This window comes from Drosophila gunungcola, unplaced genomic scaffold (genome assembly GCF_025200985.1).
Source record: "Drosophila gunungcola strain Sukarami unplaced genomic scaffold, Dgunungcola_SK_2 000001F, whole genome shotgun sequence".
Lineage (NCBI taxonomy): Eukaryota > Metazoa > Arthropoda > Insecta > Diptera > Drosophilidae > Drosophila > Drosophila gunungcola.
This window is the reverse complement of record NW_026453197.1, coordinates 1,672,810-1,696,876: the sequence shown is the minus strand read 5'-3', so window position 1 is coordinate 1,696,876 and position 24,067 is coordinate 1,672,810. Positions and strand designations below refer to the sequence as shown.

At 37.2% G+C, this 24,067-nt stretch overlaps 1 protein-coding gene across 11 annotated transcripts in view; it reads right to left on the bottom strand.

Annotated features, from left to right (window-relative positions):
• LOC128262638 (serine-rich adhesin for platelets) overlaps positions 1-10,287 on the bottom strand; it is a 43,571-nt gene extending 33,284 nt beyond the window's left edge. For 4 of the 11 annotated variants that reach the window (XM_052997012.1, XM_052997016.1, XM_052997014.1 and 1 more), the window contains exon 1: positions 10,088-10,245. The gene's annotated coding sequence lies outside the window, so the exon portion shown is untranslated. Of the gene's footprint in view, positions 1-9,288; positions 9,542-10,087 lie in introns of all 11 variants that reach the window. The other 7 variants (XM_052997006.1, XM_052997013.1, XM_052997015.1 and 4 more) reach the window with 5 other exon arrangements.
• Positions 10,288-24,067: the final 13,780 nt, after the last annotated feature.

The following is a 24,067-nucleotide window of genomic DNA, read 5'->3' as shown; positions in this document are numbered from 1 at the left end:
ACCATTGGGTAATATAATTATTTCACGTCTTTCCATGTTTCGCTGATCGTGTTTGATCACTAAGGCGTTTTAATTTCTAGCTCCGATTACGTTCTTTCTTCTTTCCTTTTGGCCAATTTCCATATTGATTGTCCGTCACACGGCTTCGGACTTTATCTTCTCTATTTTTGCGATTTTGCCGTTAAGTCATGAAACGTTGACCCGTAGAACTTGTTTGTCTAGGCTTTGCCATCAGTCGACTTGATCTTTTAATTGAGTAAGGTTAGGTTAGGTGGAACTGAGACGCAAATGGGACTCTGATGAATGTCAGTCAATGAACGAGAGTTTAAGATCAGATTTCCTAGAGTTCTATCGTAATCCCGTTGCGTGGGCGATGACAAATTTTTTCGGGCCACACGTGTCTCAGCACAAAGATCAAACGAAAAGTTTCTGTTGAATATGTCGCCATATTGCGTCATTTGGATTATTCCGCATGGCTCGCCACACGTTGGTCATAAAACTGCAGTTTATGGGAGTTCGCAGTGACTGGCTGTGCGCAAAACCATATCCAGGAACTGGAAGTTGGAACTTGGCCAAAAAAACAAACTGACATTAACACTGCACGTCTTTGCTCTAAAGATTTAAATCGCCTTCGGCGGATGGACCAAAAAAATGCATAAAGAATGGTAGAATCTTTGTTTTTATAGAAATTCTAGTTCTTCGACCTTTAGGGACCAATACATTACGAGCTCACACAACAATGCTAGGCACATACCAAATAGATTGTGATTCAGCCGTTTGATTAGCGCTGACACTTTTCCCATAAATAACCAGGTAAAACATGTGCCCCCAAAGGCAGCCGAAGAACCGAAACAGCGCACCGGAGTCGAATGCGCCCCTGACACGCAAAAGTACTTAACAATGACCAAAGTGTACTTAAATGGCTAAAAATGGTCAATACTGCAAGTACGTGGTCCGTACAAGCGACAAACTTGAAATGGCAGAAAACAGACAGCAGCTGGACTGGCCAGCTAACAAGCTCTGATGCCTTTTGCCCAAAAGACAAAAGGATGCCCATCCACCTCGCCTGCTGCTGCTGCTGCTGCTTAGAACTGTCTGTGCAGAATGGCAATAGCATCAGCAGCAGGAAATAAGCTGCAGCTCCTTTTAAAGCTAACCAAGGCCTTAAACAAACAGCCATTGGGACCCTCCTCCCCCAGAATCAGCAGAAGATTCGAAGGAAGGGGTCTGGCCAGAGCATCCTAAGTGCTGCAGCTTGTTAGGGCCCAAACTCCCCGGCTCTGGCCATCTCTGTCTCGCTGTGTGAGAAATCATTTCAAGGTGTCTCTCGATTGCCCTGCTAGGTCAGTTAATCACGGGGTATATTGATTACCTATACAGAATAAACCTCTTCATAGAACATTTTTGATAAAAACTATTCTGGACTTTAGTAAAATGTATATAACAATTTTACGCCTTCATATTAAGATCTTTAACCTTAGTGATAGAAAGCACTATGTTATAACTTTATCCCATACATTCAAAAAATTAAAAATTAAAATTATGTTGTTTTAAAATAAAATGTCTTAAAGCTAATTTTTTTTTTGATAAATAAAGTAAAAGTTTTTAAGAACCTATTGTTTTTAATTTTAAGTAAAGTACACAATAATAATAGTTAAAGAAAAGGTAATTTAATGATAGTTACAATATCTGGTACTATTGTTAGACGTGAAACATCCGTAAGAATTTTATGACATTAAAAAGAAAGTCATTAAACTTGAAACATCAAGATAAGAATTATTTTGAAACTACATATTTGGATATTCATTGAGTTTAGTACATAACATCTTTTTATATGAGGCCAACATTTCAGCTGCCCTATATACCCTTTGAAAAATATTTCTGGGAATCAGCTTACCCTAACCCCCATCTGAATCATTCCGAGGCTTACTTCTTTCCTGTTGTTATTGCCTTGGCGGCTGCTGCGTTGTTAGTTCCTTTTGTGGCTGTCTTTAAAAATAGTTTATCGCCCGATCGCGCATTTATTTCGTTTGTCTCTGTCGAAGTGTTGCCCCAACCACCCCCTTTGGGCCCCCTGCAGACCCCAAAGTAAATGCTGTCAAGATAGCAGAAAGGAAATCAATGCAGCAGCTTGTTTGGCCGGGCCTCTAAGGGCTCTTACCACCTTCGATCCGCTGCCCTCCCCTCAGATGTCTGCTTTTGTGTGAGTTACATGATAAATGCAACAGCTGTGCCAACAACTACAATAATAGCCACAAAGTGTCCAAGAAACAGGAAACGAAATAGGCCCTCCACCACTCGACATCTTTTGTGCTGGGCTCTTTGGCCCCAAACAGGAAAAACAAACTGCGAGTGCAGAAAATATTCTAAATTGCTGATTAACACGCCGCCCTCTGCTGGCTCGATGTAATGCAAAATATAGCTTTCGAACTGAACATAATGAGGTGGTTTGTGCAAGAGCAATAAGCCCGAATGCAAATCATGCAAGAGGATGACTTGGATATTTGCTAAATTATGTTGTTCAGCAATGATTAAGGGGAAATTACAAAATTGGAGAAGATTTCCTTTTGCACTCGATAAACAAATCGTTTGCGAGTCTAGAATCGCCAAACTTCGAAGTCTGAATACCCTTATTGAGAACATTTATTTCTAAATATCAAAAGAGATGTATCACAACAAGTTCAAATTTTTTGTAGAAACCCAAAATGTAAGAAATAAATTTCCTAAACCTCAGATACATTTAAATACCTACCAACTTTCTTATAGCCTGGTCATAATAAACACATTTTGTAAAAAAAAACAAAATCCTTAATTGATCTTGCCCAAGCCCATCTCTCACAAATTAGTTCTCAGAAATCTATTCCCAAAATCCATACATTTCAAATTCAATTTTCAAACGAAACACATGGTCTTTTATTGTAACTTTCGCTTCGGTCGATTTATCACCTACACTCAATCACACCGCATCACCTCTAAAGTCAAAGTAGAGCGCTAGCACAACAGATTTCAATCCATCCACAGACCTAATGACTTTCAAAATGTTCACTTTGTGCGTCCGGTTATTGTCAGTTGTTGCCATTTCTTGCAACAATTAAATCATAAAGCGCAAAATTTAATTATGACAAATGGCGAAACGAAAACTTTTCATTTTAGCAGGAGCAAAAAGAAGAAAAACATATGGACCAAAATGGGAGCAATAATCAATAATCGATACAAAAGTGAGTTGTTAAGGAAAAGTGAGCAGCGAAACGGAAAAGTGAAAGCCGCCAAAACACAGAATGAAGTTGAAAAAGTTTAAGGAAATTATGTCTGAATGTCTGTGAGTGTCGGGCGCAACCGCAAGATATAGGAAAATTATATCTTGGTTCCGCGTTTTGTATTGAATAACCGAAATTTGCAGCCCATGCAGCCATATGAATGTCAGCCAATCCCCCCACAGATAACTGAACCTGCTGGGCCATTGGACTCATTAAAGCCTGACTAAGCAAGCCGTCAATAGTGTATACAGATAGAGAGTTATTGAGTATTCCCCTGCTGTACGAAGTCAATTAATTTTCAGGGTCAGGGCCCAGAAAAAAGCCCGAAAAAATATCACGAAATTGCTTGTTTCCTCGCCCAGTTATCGCACCTCAATAGTTATGAGTCGTACAAAAGCCATTTCTGTCTTTAATTCTAGGGCAGCGACGACCTTCACGTGTGTGCGCCGACAAAAATTTGCATATCGCCCCATATAAACACTGTTATATAATTTCAACCAATTAGCCCGCGTTATTAAATTTCAACTTGAACTTTTCTAACGACCAAAATATAAACAGAGGAAATTGAGCTATCAAAAAACGCTTAAAAAGACGCGACGAAAAACGCTTTTATCGTTACAACATATTTGGAAGCTTAGAAATTTAGCTTAGATTTTACCTAAGGTCATGTTGTTAGTCCATTATAAAAAAAAATATATTGTATATTTGTTTTCGGTCTGAACTTTTTCATTTTTCATTTCTTTGAGAATGAACAATTTTTTTATTGAATAAAGTTGACGAATAATAATTTAATTAAAAACTTTTTAAGATTTTTGTTTAAATTTTGCATAATAAAAATAGCTAAGACTTGAATTCCCACATAGTATTAATTAATTTTGTTATTGTCAAATGCTGAAAATACGTTTTTATTATTTTTTTTTAGCTACGCGTGCTAAATGCAATTCGTCAGTTAGTTTTTAATTTGCTGTTTGGCAATTAAGCCCAGAAGTTTTGCAATTATGAACTAACGTTCTCTGTGGGTAAAAAATGGGAATATAAATTTAAAAGTACAGAGACCATTAAAAATATTCTAGCTGATTAATTGGTAAAGCTTTAAGCTAATTAAAACATTAAATTATAAATGGTAAAACAAATTAACTGAACAAACAATTGCTGATCCAAGGTATGTGGGTTAACGGAAAAACTCCGATCGACTGTCAAAGCTTCCATTTAGAAATCGTGTAAAAGTTAATTGCGAATGGCGATCGGAGTTAATTGAAAAAAATTGTTTCTGTCGGCCGTCAGTTTTCTTGTCTCGATGACAGAAAGTGCAAGTGGGAAATGCCTGAAAAATTAATGAAAATGGTTGGAAAAAAATATATCTCTATGAAATGGAAAGCATTTTCATTAGACCAGCATGCAAAATCTCGATTATCTCCTAGACATTGTACAACAATTTTCATTGCCATATCTTAAGCGTTTTGCAAGCCAATCAACTCAAGAGCGTGAAAAACATTCACAAAATATTAGGAAAAAACGTTTGAGAAGAAAAAATAAGCAATAATAAATAATATAATTGCTTGACTTCATGGGATAAGCAACGACGAACAAATTAAAACCATGAAAAACAAGTCATAAGCTGCAAAAACAAACCCGAAATGAGCTAAGACAACAAAAATAATGTTACAAATTTTCTAGCTGTCTATGTAGTCGTTGGTTGGTGCTGCTAAGATTGCGCAGTCAAAGACCTTCATGCTCGTAATTGGCAGCTCCACATTAAGCCCGTACCCAAAATCCCCCGAAAACTGAAGAAAAAACGAAAGACGAGTGCCCAGAGGTGACGTCCCCGTGAACAAGAGAATATCGTGAACATAATTTATGCAAGCCAGTAAAAATAAAAAAAAAATAAACAAAAAACAAAAAACTAAGCATGAGACAGGAGCCGAGTCAGGACTGAACCGAACTGAACCCTCAACTAATGGGATTTAATATGGTCTCTCTGCACCCATATGAAAGCCACAAGAAGTTAACCCCTGATCAGGCAAATATGCTCCACAAGCTCTGGCAAAATCTCAGACAAGACAATGGCCAGAGTTTGATGTCCGCGAAATGCTATCCAATGAGTTATTTTCAGCAAGGGGTATGAGAAATTATGAGGCACTTTCAGTTGAATTGGAATAAAAATGTTTGTTCATACTTAAATGATCGTAAAAATCGAAAATAGAATTATTAATAGATTTTAAGATCCAATTAGCTCATTTAGCTACTTTTTGTTATGTTTTCTATAGATTGGTTGTATATAATTGCTTTATTTTTTGTATAAGTAGTGAAATTTATGATGGTACTTAGTTTTGGAATCAAGTATTTTGTATGAGTTGCATATGTTTTGTAGACCTTTTGAGGGGTATCAAAAAGTCTTTTTCATAAATGCCACCACTACTCTCATTTTTTCCACCTCGCTTTAGTGTCTCTGTAATTGTTTGCAATTATTACAATTCGCAGGCAGTTTTCGGTTTTGGCTTTGGCTTTGGCTACGGCTCAGCGGGTGGCACTGGTTGGCTTCGGTCCACTCCCTCGGGTCCTCCCGCAAAAAAAAAAATTGAAAAACCCGGACGGAGCCTGGATTTTCTCCACATTAAGAGTTTTTTGTGCCTGTCGGCTTGTTGGCTCCATGGAATGACGTCAATAAACACATTTTGGCTTTTTGTACGCTGTCATTTGGCTCTGGTTTCTGGTTTTAGTAGTAGGTTTTTTCAGCCTTTTTCATTCCTCTATTTTATGACACTTTGCCGCGTAAATAATTGTCATTTGGCATTGCTTGTCTTGTCATCAATCCTAAGCGTTGACGACTGCAAACTAAGAGTTTTTGTGTGACTTTTGGTAAGCGGCTTTGATTTGTTGGTTCAATGACACAAGTCGGGAGACGCGACTCGGTTGGGGTGCCGATTTGATGGCTCATTTAAATGGTACCAGCAGGATTGAGGTGGCACTTTACGAGCGACGACACTTTGATATTTAGACGATTGGCCATGGAAAACTTTCACTTAGAGCGCGCTCGCTGAGTTTGGATAAAGAGATTAATTGTATGCTTTCGCAGCAAGCCAATTTTGGCCAAGTTTGTGTCCTAAGTCTTTCGTATTGAACTGACTGGTAAAGCCTATGTCCACGCCATGAACTTTTTAGGAGTTTTGCAGCTTTTAGGTTATTGGCATCATTTAATCTACTTACGATTTAGTCAAGCTTAAGTTAATATAAACTTTACTGCTGGCAAATAACTCAAAAAATAAAAAAAATTATCGTTTACGTTTGTATTACAGTGGCTTAAAATATTTCCTAAGTGATATAAATACACTTTATTTCATTGTTATAGGTCATAATTGAATGAAATCAAATCAAGTACTATTTATTGCATTGTTCTATTTTATGGTCAGCTTAAAAAGACATCAAAAACTCACTCAGAGTCACAATAAAATCTATTCACAATTTCCTCAGCCCCTTCCCGATCTGTTCACACTCTATTCTTTAGCAAATTACCTTATGACTCAAGGAAGCATTTGCATTTTTATGAACCCAAAACAGAGCCGACACCCACTACAGTCCACCGCCCCCCCTCCAAACTCTGTCCATTATGCATATCGAATGAAGCTATTAAATGTTTAATTGCCAGCATTGGCTAACTCAAAGTCTGATATGCATGCATTCATTTGAGAGTCGGGGAATCTAAACAAATTAGTTAGTGGCATTTTCCTCATTTGAATTTCATTTATGCAGATGCCGAGCCGAAGACTTTTCGCAATGTCCGCGGAACCACGAACAAAGCGCCTAATTGAAGGTAATTTAAATTGATTAAACATGTCTATAGGTTGGGCCTCCAATCCACTGCTCAGTGGATCGTGGTCGCTGTCTGTTTCGCGGAGGTGTTTGTTTGCTGCAGTTTTTTGGCTGCTCAATGATTTGGCATTGTCTTGGGTGAAAAATGAAAAATGAAACAAGAAAACGTTGTCGTGTGGGTCGTTTGCCAGTTGTGATGGGTGGGTCACCACCACACTGTGTGGGGTTCTCTTGTGTGTTAAATATGGTAGCATGTTTTGAGGTGTTTATGGTTTAATTAAGGCTGGCGACTGAAAAAAAAAGTCTGAGAACGCAGGCTTTATAAGCCAATGGGCCAAACTTTATATTTGTTGTCCAGAAAGCCAAGCCTTCTGAGCTCCTCCATAGCCTGAATAAGACCTTGAGCCGATTTTAAATCCAAATTTTCCATGAATCAAATTTGCACATCCTCCTCAAACCCGAAAAGATAAATATTTGGTTGCGAAAAGCAAACAAATTGCAAACTGTCTGGCAAAGTTCATTGGAAACATTTGCTAGAAAATGATTTATAAAGAATTTTATTTATTCCCCAGCCATAAGACCCAAAGCTAATAATTTGAAACGTTTTGTTTTGTGCGTTTTATTTGTATTTCTTTGGAAAAAAAATTTAACAACAGAAATCAATTTCGATGCACATTTAAAATTGTCATGAATATCATTGAGAAATTTGAATTTTTGGCTGCTAGTCACCATTAAACCTTTTCTGGTTATAAAGGGTGTGTAAAGTAAAGTGCCAGCTGCAATTTTGGCATACAAAATGAGGCAATAAACGTGAGAGGCTCGACTAATTTGAAATCCTTTCAGCAAGGAAACATTACTGCTTCCCATTTTATACTTAACTATAACCCATTGGTAACTTTAGCTTAATTAAAAAGTCTCTCGCTGTGGTGTTGAAATGGTCTTAATGTCAACTCAAGTTCTAACTCTGACATTCAGCACGACCGATAAAACGACCCGAAGGCGCGTGCCCATAAAAATACATATACAAGTCCCCGTGCGGAGGTAAAGAAATCAAGTATTATCGCGCTTTTTGACGAGGTAATGCAATATGCCATAAGCTCGGAGTTCCGCGCCCAGTTTTGCGTTTCAATATCTTTCGGAGGTGACAATTGGGGCCAACACCTTTTGAGCCCAAATGGTAATTTGCACTAATGCATGCCACAAAATCCCAATGCGACATTTGTCGTCCGCGAAATCACTGGATATAGACATAAATATGCTTAAGTTTCGGTCTACATAAAAAGAGTCCGCAGTAAATATTTAAAATAAAAGCAAAGAAACAAAGCCTGCTACTATCCTCAAATGGCGTGAGTGCCGGAGTCTGGACATTCTGATGACTAATGGGCAATCTGTGAACTCATGCCCAGCTCTAGAATCATTGAACCTCAATTGTTCGAAAATATACTAATGATTCATGATATATGATATATGCATAGTTGATTGGGATCCCTAATGAGCCCTGATGAGTTGGGTGGAGGTGGTAATAAGATAAATTGGCCAACTTTGGGGTACACAAAATATCATATCAGACGAAATGTGTGCAAACCAAATAATTAACTGAGAAAAATAAATTTATAAATCAGACAAAGGAAAGCATAAGAATATTCTCTTCCATTGTTGGCTGCCTTAAAATGGAGCAGGGCGAAATGGCTTCGGAAATCATAATTATAATTATGGGAATGGTTTCTTGGCGTAAAAGAGAATGTATTTCTTTTATTCGCAATTTTTGTTAGATTTGAATGGAAAATAAATTAGCAGCAAGTGAAAAGAAAATGCTATAGTCAATGACCTCAACGTGGAAGTTATGTTCCATGTCTTACCAATAATAGTACTTGTTTTCTGTCTACATATGTTTAATGTTTTAATGATATTAATGAAAACCAATCAATTTTGCCTTATTAGCTTTTATTAATTATTATTATTGATAAGTCATGTTTATACTTCATATCTAAATTCTGAACAATTTTCTCACTGACTTATTGCATCATCGAGTATAGTTATTACCTCATTAGTTGATCGATTTTTGGTCAGCAATTTGTCTTAGGTCCTAACGCCTCTCACCAAGTTTCTGACAATTTTCATGTGAGTTTCAATGCCTATTTAATCTAGCAAAAATATACACACCACAATTTATGGCCAGAGTTCAGTTGAAATAAATCAAAATGAGACGAATTGCACGTACCTGTCTGCGCTGATATCTCTTTCCAGCCCGAAGTCCACTGAAGGCGTTTTAGCTTATATTTTATTTGGCTTTATTTCATTATATTCTGGTCCGATGCAAAAAGCGGACGAAGGCAGCAACAACAACAACTGCATTGGCGATTGGCATCAATGTCGCTTGGCCGCTTTTTTTTCCTTTTTTTCGCCGTGCTCCGTTGATTGTATTCACCAGCACACACACGCACGCACACAGATACAGGCACACAGACAAGGGGCTCAATGAATCAATGGCAATTCGAATTAAACAAACAAAAAAACGCGTGGTATAGGGGAGTTTTGTATCTTTTTATTTTTCTTTAATTTTCAATATTTTTTGTCAGCTCTCGATGAATACGAAAAACGCGTAGTCAGCTAGGCATTGGACAAAAATTATTGAAAATGTTTATGGCCAAAGTCTCAATGATCAGTGGGCGATTGTCTCTGAGTGCAACAGCTGTTTTTTTTGGGGCTTCGGGGGGGTGGTGTTTAGTGGCCAGCGGCTTCTAAGCGTTGCACCTGACGGAGCATCTAACCCGAGAAGCCACAACCTTTCCCTTTCCCGGACTTTTCCTTTTGTCTCTCTGGTGTTTCACTTTCTAGACAATTGTTTTCGGGACTCTCCTCGGGCTGCTCAGTCTTCGAGACGGACTTGAGTCTTGAGTTCGCCAGTTTTGCATTTCACACTCAACGCTTGGCTTCACTTGAAGTCACAAAACACCAAAATGCCCAAGCACCACTGTTTAATGTTTACTCGTGTTTTGGTTTCTGGATTATTTGTATACTTTTATTTTCGGCACCGTGTGTGTGTGTGTGTGTCTACACACAATATTTGCTCTATAGCGATTATAACGAACTCGTTTTAAAGTCGACTGCGACTGCTGCTGCCCAGAAACCGAACCGTCTGTCTCGCACGCCAACGCTGTACTAAAAGAGTTTCGCGCTCGCACCGCGCATTAAATAAGCCTTCCGTCCGACACCTGGCTGTAGTTGCTGTAGTTTTGTCGACTTGGCCAAGTCCGGAGACTGGGTCTCTCGATGATGTCAGCCCCGTTGGGAGCGGCTCTTGGCCAGAAAGAGACTTCAGTGGCCGGAAGAGAGCCTAGCTGAAGCCGCTCTTTGGCTTAGTTACACTTTTTCAGCGCGGGGGATAAGGTAGTGGCTCACAATAAACATACCTACACTCTGTGCTCAACTCATTGTTGTAAATGTTGATTTATCGGTTCTTGCTCAAAAAGGAGCTGGCACAATAAAAGTTAACAACAATTGTAAGCTAAACGCCAACAAATGAAGTCATATCCTCCACTGCACCTATTTTCTTAAATGAAAAGATAACCCTGAAATGGTCAGCTAATTGCAAAATAATTATTTCATAAAATTGTTTATTAAATTGAAATATATTTTTCTATCTGCCAACAATGTTTTGTTTTTAGACCTTTGCAGACTTCGACAACCCTGTTGAACGCTCTCTTACCAACTCTCTTTTTTAGCCGGCTTTTGGCTGCCAGTCAACCGGCATTTTGAACGTAACGTAACGTAAGAATACGTATTCAGTATGCCATTGAACCAGACTTTATGGGTCTTGCACTGAAATTGGGCCTCATTTTAATATTTATACGCTGCCTGTGGCTCTGGCTAATTAAACATTTATTGTTCTCAGCCTTAAGGTGTCATTGGTGTGCGTTGGGCGATCAAATTGAGCCATTAATTAGAACACTGCACTTTCGATATGCGCGTATCTCAATGCTGAACGTGGGACGAGCCCAATGCAGTCTAGACTGATTACTACCCTACCTACAGCACTCAGGCAACACGCACTTGATGGGAATCGGAGATCGAGGGGCTGTATATATATATATACGTATATCTATTCGCATATGCATGTCAAGTTCAGACGCAAGTAAGGTCTCGCCACGCACTGGGGCATGAAGATCGAATGCTGGTGCTCGGTTCGGAAACCCTTCAGTGGGCGGCCATATTAGCCATATAAGCCATATTATTTTAGCTACTGCTGCTGGCAGCGGTTTTAGCCATGGCTTTCGCTACACGCGCCACTTGACCCTTTCGGGGTCGGACGGTTCAAAAACGTGTCTCTGGCTGCCGCATTCGCAATGCAATTGCTATTGCAATTGCAATTGGATTTGGACTTATTCGGACTCGCGAATTAGTTGCACTCCTTGGCTGGTAGCTAGCATGGCCAACTGTTGTCACGCCGTTCTCTTCCTCGAACTCTTTGCGCTACAAATTTTTGAACAAATCGCATTTGAAAGTTATGGCACGAGTCGTGGTCTGTCTTCGAGGGACCTACAAATTGTTATTTCGATCCCTATTTTTTGTGGTTGCTTGTAACAGCTTCAGTGCCTTATTTTCGGCCCTTAATGTCTTGATTTATGGATTGCTATAGTAAGGTGTAGTTGTTGAAAAAGGTAAGGAATTTTACAAAATAGCTGTAAACAACCATCCAAAAACATGTGTTCTGCTTAAAGTTTGATTATATTTTTATTATACAAAATAACCCTAATATTCGAATCAAAGTTCAAAAGCCAATGACTTGCCAAAGAGCAAACGACAAAAAAGTCAAAACTTTACACATTAATGCATCAACTAATGGGCAGCAAATGGGCGTGTCAGTTTTTATATCACTCCATCATTGGGTCCACCACGTGCCATACGCAGACATATTTTAAATACATACAAAATGAAAAATATACATAATAACACCAACAAAAAAAAAATTCCCACAAAAAAAGGTAAGCTAATATTTTTGTGTGCTCACCTGGGTGCTTCCTCAAACAAATTGTTGTACGTGTTTTGACAATCTTCCTGAATTCGACTAGACAGTGCATGCTTGACTAATTGCTAAACACAAAAACGAAAAAAACAACCTAAAACAAGAGGCTAACTTGTAAAGAATTGAATTTTTACATACACTTTTATATTTTATTTGAATTTTATTTCGTACTATAATAATATAGTTCAACAAAGATATTTGTATAACTTTTATATTTTAAAATCGCATAATCTTAAATTTATTCTGTAATACCACCTATTTGTGATATTGTTTTAAAATTCATAACATTTTTTGCAAACAAAAGTATAGTTATTAGCTGTTCTCGGAAAAACTTTATTAAATTGTTTCTACAGAAACCGCAGTTATTAGTTGATTTGCAAAGTCGGCAGTATGAAATCACAATACCCCAAAAAGGGTATAAAAAAACACAGAAAATGTTTAATTAGCCGCAAAGCATGAAGAAGAGGTTTTTGCCGAGTATTTGATTTTTAATGTTGGTTATGGAGACACGCCCTGGTAATGGGCGTAGGTTGAACTTCAACTGTTGACGTTTGCCTGCTGCTTCCGGTGCCGCCACTTTAGCAGGTGAGCCAGCTGATTTTGAAAGAGTATAATCAGGAAACGCATGGCAATTTATTAATTGCATTTTTTGTTTTAATTTTTGGGGTAGTTTCACTATCACAATTTTCTGAGAATTGGAAATATCAATTTCAATTTATATTTAAATGATATGAACATTTTACTTTCCATCCATTTCTTTTCAGAACAGAAACCACACTTGTTAAACACAGGCATACCCTGGTAGCACAATTGTTTCTTGTCTGGTACGAGTTTATGTTTGATTTACGTCAAAATTTGCATTCGCCCAAGCTACGTGCCCTTTTTGTCAAAAAACAAACTAATAAAAAAGGAAAAATCGTGTATTTATGAGACATTTATGGTGGGAATATGTTTTGAATATTTAATTGGAGATCGGCTTTGGCCACGCGCTAGATTTCAAAAGTGTGGGCTGCTTAAAAAACCTTAAATATTAAGACTCACAATGCAGGATCATTGTTTCGTTAGGGCTGTAAAAACATCAGTGTATACAATTTTAAATTAGTATAAAGGTCTTGATATAAAATCGCAACCTAATCAATAAAATCAAAACCATTTTATACCTTAAAGACAACGCTTTTGTGGTCCGACCGCAAATTGAGTCATATTGTGCGATGTTTCTGCCAAAGCCTATTTGCCAAAAGTTTCGTTCACTTGGTTCGGCTCACGATTAGCCCCCGTAAACTTTGACCCCGACTAATCAGTGTTCATCTGCGAACCTGATGTGTGTGGCATGCCCCAAAAAGCCTTCAGCTAAGTTAGCTGGCAACCAACTTCGACTAGACTAGACTAGACTAGACTTTTGCAGCTCACATGCTCTATAAGTAAATACTTAGTCGCATACATAACACTTTGCTGACCCAATTCAAGAGCTGAGAGTGTGCTTGGGCTCTGAACCTTTTAAAGAGCTATTACATGTTGCAGCCAAAAGATTAAATGGGGTCCCAAAAGCGAGCTGACATCAGAAACAACAGCGAATGCCACAGCCAAGCCGAGCTACAAAATATTGCGTTGTCTTGGGCTGACTGACAAGACAGAAGTCGACACAAAAAGTCTTTGGAAATTGAAAAGAGCAAGCGTGGAGATTATATGAATTTAAGGCTATTGGAAAGGGTAAAACTAATTTAGTTTAGGCATTCGATAAATTAAAGCCATTTTTTTATAACTTTAAGAGAGATTATGTGGTATATAATAAATAATTTTATTTTATTAAAAACTTAGTATTTTTTTGTTTTGACCTCTACACCAAATAAATATAATAGCTTACCAAATGCAAAACTAAAAGTTATTTACATTCCAACAGCTTCCTTCCTGTCTTTTTTATATAGTTCAAGATCATTTTCATTATTTCATGAGATTTAAAAATTTCTGTGATCTCTTAATTAACTAAAATGGTGGACATTTGATATTTCCTACGACTTCAGCCTCTTCGAGCGATAAAAATCTCTGAGCTATATGGTAAAAACGGTTTAAGAGATGCTGCCAACAAGAAACGTCAAATAGTTTAGGCCAAATAAAGCTAAACTAATTGGCTTCCTGGCCAACCGAAATGGCAAGACCGCATCGGCGGCTAAATAAACAATTTAATTATAAATAAATAATTAAATAAATGCCCGACACGGACAGGCAATTTACATGGCATGTAAATCTTTTTGTTCTCTTCACTTCTGGCCAAATTCTATAAATAAAATTCATATAAATCAGTCAGTCGAACGATTTTGGACAAGTTCAAGTTTTTACGGAGAAGCGCAAGTGTATATGGCATATGTACAGTGCGTGTCATTGCGATCCGACGCTGCCCTTTGTTTGACCTAATGATACAATTTAAAGTGAACTGCAAAAAAATTTAAAATTAATTTTTTAAAGATTTAAATTTGCAATTGAAAGCAGCAAATTAAATTTCATAATTAATACCTGTTTTATGGTTTCGACCAGAGCTGTATATTTGGCATAGGCTGACAGGGGATCGATCTGCCTTGTATGGCAACTGGACCATGTGGCAAAAGTGAATATCAATTCGAATTTCAACTTGTTCAAGTGTTTCTATAGCGTTCGTTCTCGCTCTTTGGATCGTCTCAGTCTGAGACCCACGCGTGTTAATTACAAATTGTTTGTTGTGCCTGCTGTCGATGTGGTTCTTGCCATTGTGGGCATTATTTTGTAGTATACTTTTGTATTTCAAATTTTTTTAATTTTATTCTTCTCCATAGTTTGAGGCGCGCAACTTGTGTCACATTTAGAGGCAACGTATTTATCATGTCAGCAATTAATCAATGGAATTTTATAATTTCATGCAAGTTACATGGCATCACGGGGGGCTGATTTAAAAGTTTTTAGTTAGAATAAGTTTCAAACTATTATTATTTACTATATAAATAAATGTGTTTTAAAGTTTTAAAGGCCCTTAATATTTGTTAGTAAGAAACCAAATGGCAATGCATTTTTATTATCTCTGCCTTGGGTTTTCGCAACTATTCAACTCATTTTCATTGGGGGACAAGCATTGTTTCTTTCGCAATGTTTCTTCATCTTTAGTGACTACAGCATGCCATAAAGTCTGTTCCAGTCAGTCAGTTACTCAGTCAGCAAGGCAGTATTCATTAGGTCGCCGTAAATGGTCAGCAAAAAATACTTCAGTTGTTAAATGGTTAAATGCGAATTTCTTGTTTTTCCGACCAGCTGAGAAAGCTGGGTGAGGTGAACTGAGCTGAACTGTGCCATGATCTAATCAAAAAGCGATAAAGTACATGTTGAAATGGATCACTAAGATAGTAATGGCTGAGAAGGAATCTGAGATTGCTTGGATAGAGGAGGCCTTAAAAAGCTGGTTTAAATAAACTTAAATACGTGATCAAATTAAATTTTATAAGAGAGCGGTAAAAAATGGAAACTAATTTGACTATAAAATAAATTTTACACGATTTTTCACCCATAAATTATATTTAATTACACAACTCTCTGTACTCTATTTCCCTGACACATATTATGTCTTTTTAGCCTGGTTTTGGTGTTATTATATAATCCAATTAAGATGTGGAAACAGTGAGTTTAAGGCAATATTAAATGTTACCCACCGAACGGCATTGTACATAATTAAACACTGTTAATTGCCATAAGTGAATGAGGTCCAAGTAGGCGTTTCTTCTTCCTCTTTACATGAACACTGAACACCTTTGGCCCGATTTTCGGGTTGCCCAATGGCGGGGAGCTGTTACAATTGCGCACTTCATTTGTGCCACGGGTCTCGGAGGCTGATTCACCTACATTAGTTAATTATGCGCCCCATTAAGTCCGATGAATGCGACCCAAACAGAGGGGAGTTGGGCGAGGGGTGGGCTCAGGTGTTGGGTAATCCTCCGTAGACAATTGTCTCTGGAGCGTCTATCTGCCATCTTCATTGCTCGCTCAAGCAGCCCACACCCGAGTTAGGTACAGTGAGCTCTGCTCGGCACAGACTTGTTCTTATGCTCAACTTGCAAATTATTAAACATTTACCTACCCCCCAAATAAATCGAAAAAAAACAGATTGCTAGCCTTGAAATTCCATTCAATTATAGAAAAATGGTTTTTAGCTTGTATGTATGGAATGACAAAGCAATTAATTTAAAAAAAAAATAATTCTAATAAAAAAAATGAAGCGAAAAAGTTATATTCCCTACAAGAATTTTTTTTGCTTCCAAACTGAACTTTGAATTTAAAAAGTATTTATTTTAGCTGACTTAAAACTGACTTTTCTTAGCCGATTTGTTTGTTCCTAAGGATTGAGGTACCAGCCAGGTATACAAATTTCATTTCTAATAGAACATAATAAATATTTGAAAAAAAAACGGATTTACTGTACTGAAATGTCTATTGTTGTCGCTCGTTGGCGCTGATGGCACCATTTCAGCAGCTTCACCAAATCTGCAAAGCACATGCAATGTCTGCTCTTTTGTAATTTAACATTTCGGCTGGTGGGAAGCTCACCGCCTGATTGACTGACTGACTGACTGAATGAATGAATGACTTACTGGCTGCTCCCTCAAACTCCACGCGATTCAACTCAACGTTGGCATAAAGTTGTCGCTTAAGTCTTTCTCCATTTTAATTATTCATTCAATTGTGTTAATTGTATGCGTGCCACAGACTGCACAACGATTCAATTTTCTATATGCCCCAGACATAATGGCAGCATTCGATACACGAGTTGCGTGGGCGGTGTTTCATGACAAAAAAAAAACGTAACAAAAAAAATGAAGCCTGTAAAGAGACGAGAATTAATTTCTGAAAAGATGCTAGTGATTGATTGCGTTTGCATCGGTGGATCTCTCAAAGATATTTGGCTAAATGTCAAACTGCATTGCGTGAGTTTTTCCTCATAATTGCTTTTATTTCGATTGTTGGTGTGCTGATTAATTTGGGTGCAGCAGCGAGAGGTTACACAATTATCTGGCATTTCGATGGGCTTGAAAAGTAAATATATAATTACATTTAATCTATTAGGATTGAATAAACAAATTTTCTCGTTTAACCATAAAGTAGCCTTTTGTACAAAGTTAATAGGAATGATTTATAATTTCATAATCACAATCAATGTTTGAGCAGTAAATCAATTAATGCCCATTTCAGGTGACGCCTTATGTTTTTCTTGTGAAAGTTGTCTTATAAAATCTCCGGGATATGTCAGAATTAGCTTCGATAAAGCAAGTTAAATACAAATAAATTAAGATGAGCCATGTAACGCCCACTACTTGTGTGATTTAACTTCAAAGCAGGTACCCTAAAAGCGGGACATAATCTTCGAAACTGTCATAAACCTCATGGAAACGATCGCCTTGTGCTGCCAAGTATCCATAAAGATCAGAATTTTATTGTCCCTCATTTCTGGGCAATCGAAATCACACGATCTGGCACCAATTCGTCTGCCGAACGCCAACTCTCCGGCGCAGAAAGTTATCGATATCTATATGGAAGTCAGCAATGATTGATTGCCATTACCGACTCGTAACGGTTTCGCCTTTGTCTGTAACAGTGATTTACCACCAACTTGGCACTGGTGTCATCATCACATCAATCATACGCCCCAGCTGCCACAAGTCGGGCTCCAGATCAGTGCAGCTGTTACCTTCCAGCGGATGCATTGGATACGTGTCTCTGGATGACTTTAAAGCAATATTGATGCTCTTTGTTTTCCATATAGGAGAAAGTTTGAGCAAGAATTTAAATTCAACTCCGACGCCTACTGCAAAACTACAGTACTTTGCATAAGTTTGTAGACATTTGTCAAGTCTTATAAAAGGGATATTTATAATGTCTTTCCCTGTGCATGTTCTCTGGCAACATTCAATTTTTATAATATTTTAAACTAGTATTTTCTTATATTTATTTTATTTATTATTTTATGCATTACATTCACTTTTTCACTTATCCATTTTGATAAATGTAAATAGTTTGTCGTTAATTTATAATATTGTACTAAATATTCATACATTTTTGCATTTTTATATTATATGGGAATATTTTTATTTTTTTCTTTAACAATTTTTAAACCCTTATTTATTTAACCAACTGTGTCGAGCTCTGTTGCCAACTGCTTTTTAAATTCGCAAAAGCTTTTTAAAACCGGCTGATTTATTTTATTTGTATCTATTTGTCAAATTTCCTTTAAATGTTAATTTTCTTGTTTTTTCCAAACTTGGCAACTACAGAAAATCGGACAAATTTTAGCTTACCAAATCAAAAATGTAATTCTACATTATGTATTTCGATTTAATATGGTCAATAAATAAATTCCACTATAATTCTATAAATTTACTTTTTAGACTTATACATTTAAGTATGATTATGTTTTGCTTAGGCTGATTAGCACAGATTGCAACTTAAAATTAAGAAAAATTGAATATTAAAATGAATTTATAGGATTTTATCATGAACCATTTAAGGATTTTAGGTAAGTAAAACCTTTTTTTTTGAAACTAATAATCGGTGATTAATCATTTAATTAATTAACCACTGTTTTGTACTCTTTGTTCGTCTGAAAATCTTTGGTATTCTTAGCGCCGCTCGCATTAAAGTCAATATAATTTTTTTATTGATTTTGTATTGATTTTCTATATTTGTTTATGTTAGGATCTCTTTGTTTAGCGCCTCACGACTATACAAACACGCAAAGTTGGGGGTGTGGGAAGTAGGGGGCCCATTTATTTGAATGATTTGACAGTTCTTAAGATTGAATCAACTCGTAAAGTCGTAAAGAGTTAAATTGCTCAAAGAAATACTATTAAACAATAATAGTTTGAGTACATGCTGTGCAAGCTAAGCTGAAACTTGAAATTCTTATCGGTAATGTCATAATAATGTTGGTTAACTCGGAGAACACGGAACTGAGGACCGAAGAAGGGAGGGATATTAAAAGTTAAATATGAGTTTTCTCGATCGGTTGAATTACAAACTGATGGTTTTGAATAAAGGGCCTTCAACTTGACACTTAAGCGTTGAAAACTCGAACATGGACGACCACGTTTATCATTTAGCCATAAAAACATCGCAATCTGAGACCAACCCTCTTCCTTATGGCTATCGGTGATCCATTGTACTCTCAGATCGTAAATTGAAGCGAATCAAAGAATATTACAATGGAAATATGTGACTGCGCATTGAGAATTATGAGATTATATATTTATTTGCTCATCACAGCTAAAAGCTGAAACGTGACTGAACTAAGACATTATTTTTGTAAAAATATTATTAACCTAAGTGTATTTTCAGGACCTAAGAGCTTAAATACCTAAAAATGATTAAAATAAAACAGTTAAAGAAGAAAAAAGCTGTTACTTTTTCAGAACAAAACCAAACAAATTTATATACACATATATTTTTTATAATAAAATAAAAGTAATAATACTTTAAACTATTTATTTCATCAATACTGATTTCTTCAAAGTAACTACTTTAGGTAGTATAAGGCTGAATCTTTTACTTTGTTGTTATTTATTATTTTATAATAATTATAAGTATTTATTCAAAGACCTGAACCATGACGGTAAGCTTTTAAGCAAAGTCGTCAACCCCTGCAACTTATTCGCATGACCACAAACTTATTGAGCACTTTTGTGGGCTCAGACATCGGATACTCGCAGTTAGCGAATGAACGCACCACATTAGCAAATATACACTCCACAGACAGCGAATACAACCACCGCTTGCAGCGAAGACGTGCTCCACAATTAGTGTGGTTTTTGATGGCCAACAACTGGCGCTTGTGCGAGTATCGATTGAAAATTCTAATTTATGGCCATCTCCAGCAAGTTTTCACTACCCTTTGTGTTGGCGCCTCTTCCCCATTTAAAATTTAAATTAAATATAAATTATAAAGAGACTAGACCTAGCCTGGAGCACTGGGATAAAACGAAAATTAATTTAAATTAAATTGAAATGCGTTTTAATGGAACATCCGTCGAAATGTGCAATGTTAATAAAATCTAGGAATGGATCACATATCTTCGTGCATTAACTTCAAATATTTAAAATAATGATAGCTAATTTTTAAGTTTTTTTTTAAAAACATTGTTTTTTAACACAATTGTGAAAATCAAGTCGCTTTAGAAAACACACCTTCTCAAATATCTATGACAAATGTATTAGTCAAAAAAAACCCTTTCTACCAAATGAACATATTTAATAAAAAAAAGTTTAAAGTATGTTATTATACAGACCAAACATTGCTTATATTTGGAACGACTTGCTAACCAAGAACAAGAACATATCAACCTGACTGTTAATGCTGATCTAGCTTATAAGTTCTAAGCATCGATCCCTGATTTGAATCATTATCTAGCTTTTTCTTTGATTAACGGATGCAAAATGCATCTCTCAGATCCGGTGTAGTTTTGGACCCAATATCTGTACCTTTGGGCTGTCCCGAACCGGTTCCGTATCGCAGTCGCAACAGTCGGACGCGACGCCCCCGATGAGGGAATGGGAACGCGGAGCTTCGAGTCCGCCTCAGGTGTCAATGTACGTGTTGGGCAATTCTAATTAATTAATAAATTAAGAATGACAAATGATTTTCAAATGCCTTAATTAATCATTTTCAACGCACCAGCGACAGCTTTGAACGTGCGTTGGACAGGTGACGCCAACCAAAATGGTCAAGGAAGGTGCCAACGAAAATGTTTCTCCGGCTCAACTTACGTTTTCCTTTGGAGGGGTGCAGACGATAAAAAAAATGTATTTAGTGGCTAAATAGAAAAGCGGACAGAATATTAAATAATTCACTTTCAATACTGGAAAGTAAAATTTGTATTTCTTAATATATATCGTATTAAATGCAAAAAGAGCATACACAAAATTTATCCGTTTAGTTTAGTGTGAGATAACTTAAATTTAATCATTATTGAACAAACTTTGTTTTCTCAAAAATTGCATAGCGTTTGTGTTAATGGAAATGGAATTAATGGAAATTAAAACCGTAAACAAACAAAAATCGATTTAAATTTAAAGTTGTTTAAAGCTATGTATACAAATCTGAAAAAATTAATAGTTGTTTAAATAATAAAAAAAATGGAACATAAATATACTTGAACCAATTTAGCAAGTTTTAAATGGCGTAAAGTCATGGCTCAGTTGCTTTTCAAAACTCTTGATTAAAATCTCCTACTCGAGCGCAAATAACTTTAATAATGTCACCTAGGGGATAATTTCTACAAATGAATGAACTGATAGTGTCATGAACTAAAAATGTCACTTAAGGCATAATTTCCACATATTAATGAACTGATGTATTAAACCTTTTAATGTCCAATGTAATTCCAGCAGATTGACACTGTATTCATCGCATTTTTTGGCTTGATCTCCATCGCTCGCTCGGCCGCAGTCACAATGGCAATCCCAATCAGTTTGGTAACCGTTTAATTGGCCGACAATCGAGCTCTTTGGGGCCCGGGAAAATGTCAAGCGTGGAATGCCGGGCAAATGCGGCGGCTAATCAGAGACCGAGGGCCACAAAGAGCCAAGTGAGCTGAGTCGAGTGGAGGCCAGGGCCTAAAGCCCAGGCCCCATGATCGATTGCAGTCAGAGCGAGGTGACAGTCACCGTAGTGTCACAGTTGACACACAATGACACACGGTCCACAATCGACAGTCGACTGGGCGAGGCGGCCGCGATATTCCGCATCGATTTCCATTTCAAATGGTAGCAATTACAAAGCGACCCCCGAACTATTTGACACTGTTTCGGCCGGTGAATGTTGATTAATTGGATCGGATTGGCCAAGATATGTTACTGGTTACTTGGGGCCTTCTCCTCCAGAGATTAGCGCATCTCGAAGAGCATCGTCTGGGGGTATATAGGAGTATATACATGTAACACAAATATCAGTCGGACTGATAGTCGTCGGCATGGCGCATTTGATCCACGATGACTCGGTTTTATTAGGGAAATATGCTGACTCTTGGTCTTCGGATTCGTATCGATCGCCAAACACTTTTTGGAGTAATTTCAATTTCATGATTCGTTGCGCTAATCTCGTCTTTCTCATGATCGCGGAGAACCCGCAGCTGAGTCAGTGCATCTTCAGCTCCAGCTCCAACTCCCTATCACTGTCCAGATCCATTTCCAGCTACTTCGATTTGTGCCGCATCATGCAAATGGATCCGCGCCTCTGATTGATACATAAACACGCGCAAAACTCCTTCACCGATCGGATGTACGAGTATTGGCGGCATCTCTAATAGAAATGTCGGTATCCACAAATCAGAAGACTTTCGTTTTTTCCCCGCCACTATTTTCTTGTGGGTCGGGGGTCGCATCTTCCGTCGGCTGCCTTTTGACTGTCTAAGCCCTTCCGCTGCCTCTATCAATAAGCCAGTCGAGATAAGCTTTGGGCCAAAGAGTCGGAGTCGGACGACCCTGCTTCCTTGGCATGCCAGCTATTTTGCATAAATGACAGTCCCACTCATACCTATAAGCACGGCCGTGCTGGCACAGACACACACTCAGACCTTCAACAAACAATCAAATGCTGTCTAGTGCCAAGAATGGGCGTTCCAATGGGAGTTTCCCGTCTAAGACTGCTCTGCACAGTGCATCACATTCATATCCTGTACGTAGAAATAGTAGAATTTAATTTTTACCTTATGTGGTCACCGTGATATAAATTAATGAACTCCTATTTCCTATCAAAAAAACTCGATTGCACTAAAAGCTCCAATTGGTTAATTTTTCATTTCATATTTAAAATACACCGCTATTTAGAAGATGATAAGTTGTTTATATAGCAAAGGGAGTAAAGAATTTATTATTGTAATCTCCGTTTGGGAAAATGTTTCTTTTTCCGGGTTTTCATAAAAAAAAACAATCCCTTAGCTTAAAAGTCATAGTTTGGAAATCAAAAACTAGTCAATCCAATGAAATCAAACACCACTTTTTTTAACCAAACCTTTATTTCCATAGAACATACTTATTTATTAAAATAAAATTTATGTTGAGATTAGATTTTTCTTTTATTTTTTAAATGGTTTGGACTGTTTTTTTATTTTTTTAAATCAAAGATTCTGTCTTCCAAAAAATGAAATCCACTGTGCCATTTCTAGGTCCGCCCAGTCAGGCTGAGACTGGGCGTTGGTGGGGGTGGTGGGCGTTGTGGGCGTGGGTTGGGTCAGGGGGCGGTGCTCCACTTGTGGTTGCTGTTGTTGCCGCCGTTGTTGTTCTGGCTGCGTATTCGGCGCTTCCTTCTTCTGCATACATGAATACGTAATTGAATTTTGCGGCGTGTTGTCAATTTTGTTTTTCCCGCCAGCATTTGAACTGTTTTTCCCCCTCCCAATTTCCACCCGTTTCTCCGCTGCCATTTCAGTATTTTTTCCTGACTTTGTTGCACACTTGCCAGCGCATCCACTTAATTTGAAGACTTTTCCTTTCCGCTGGAGGAAGCCTTTGCATCGACTTGTTGCACCAAGGCAAACACACACTGAATAAATTTAAGCTAATTTGCTGGTTAATAACTAAGTAAAGATGCAATGTTTTTGCTTTTGAGTGAAATTCTCATTCAAAAGTCACTGAGTTTTCTCATATGTATATTATCATACACACTACTAAAAGTTTTAAAAAGTTAAATTTTTCGAAAAAAAAAACAATGTTTTCTTTGTAAGTTCTCATGAAACAATAAAACATAAAATTATTTATTTAAACTTACTTAAAATTAATATGAATGAAGTTTTGTATTAGTCTTTAGTTCTTCTTATTTTATTATATACCAACATAAAACAATTTATTTAATAAGTAAATGAATTCGTATATCATGAGCTTCTATCCCATGAATGTTTGGTTCCTTCACTTTACCAAATCAATAATTAACTCGGTTGTTTTTGCAAAATTGCTGTGAAATAGTTAAGAAACA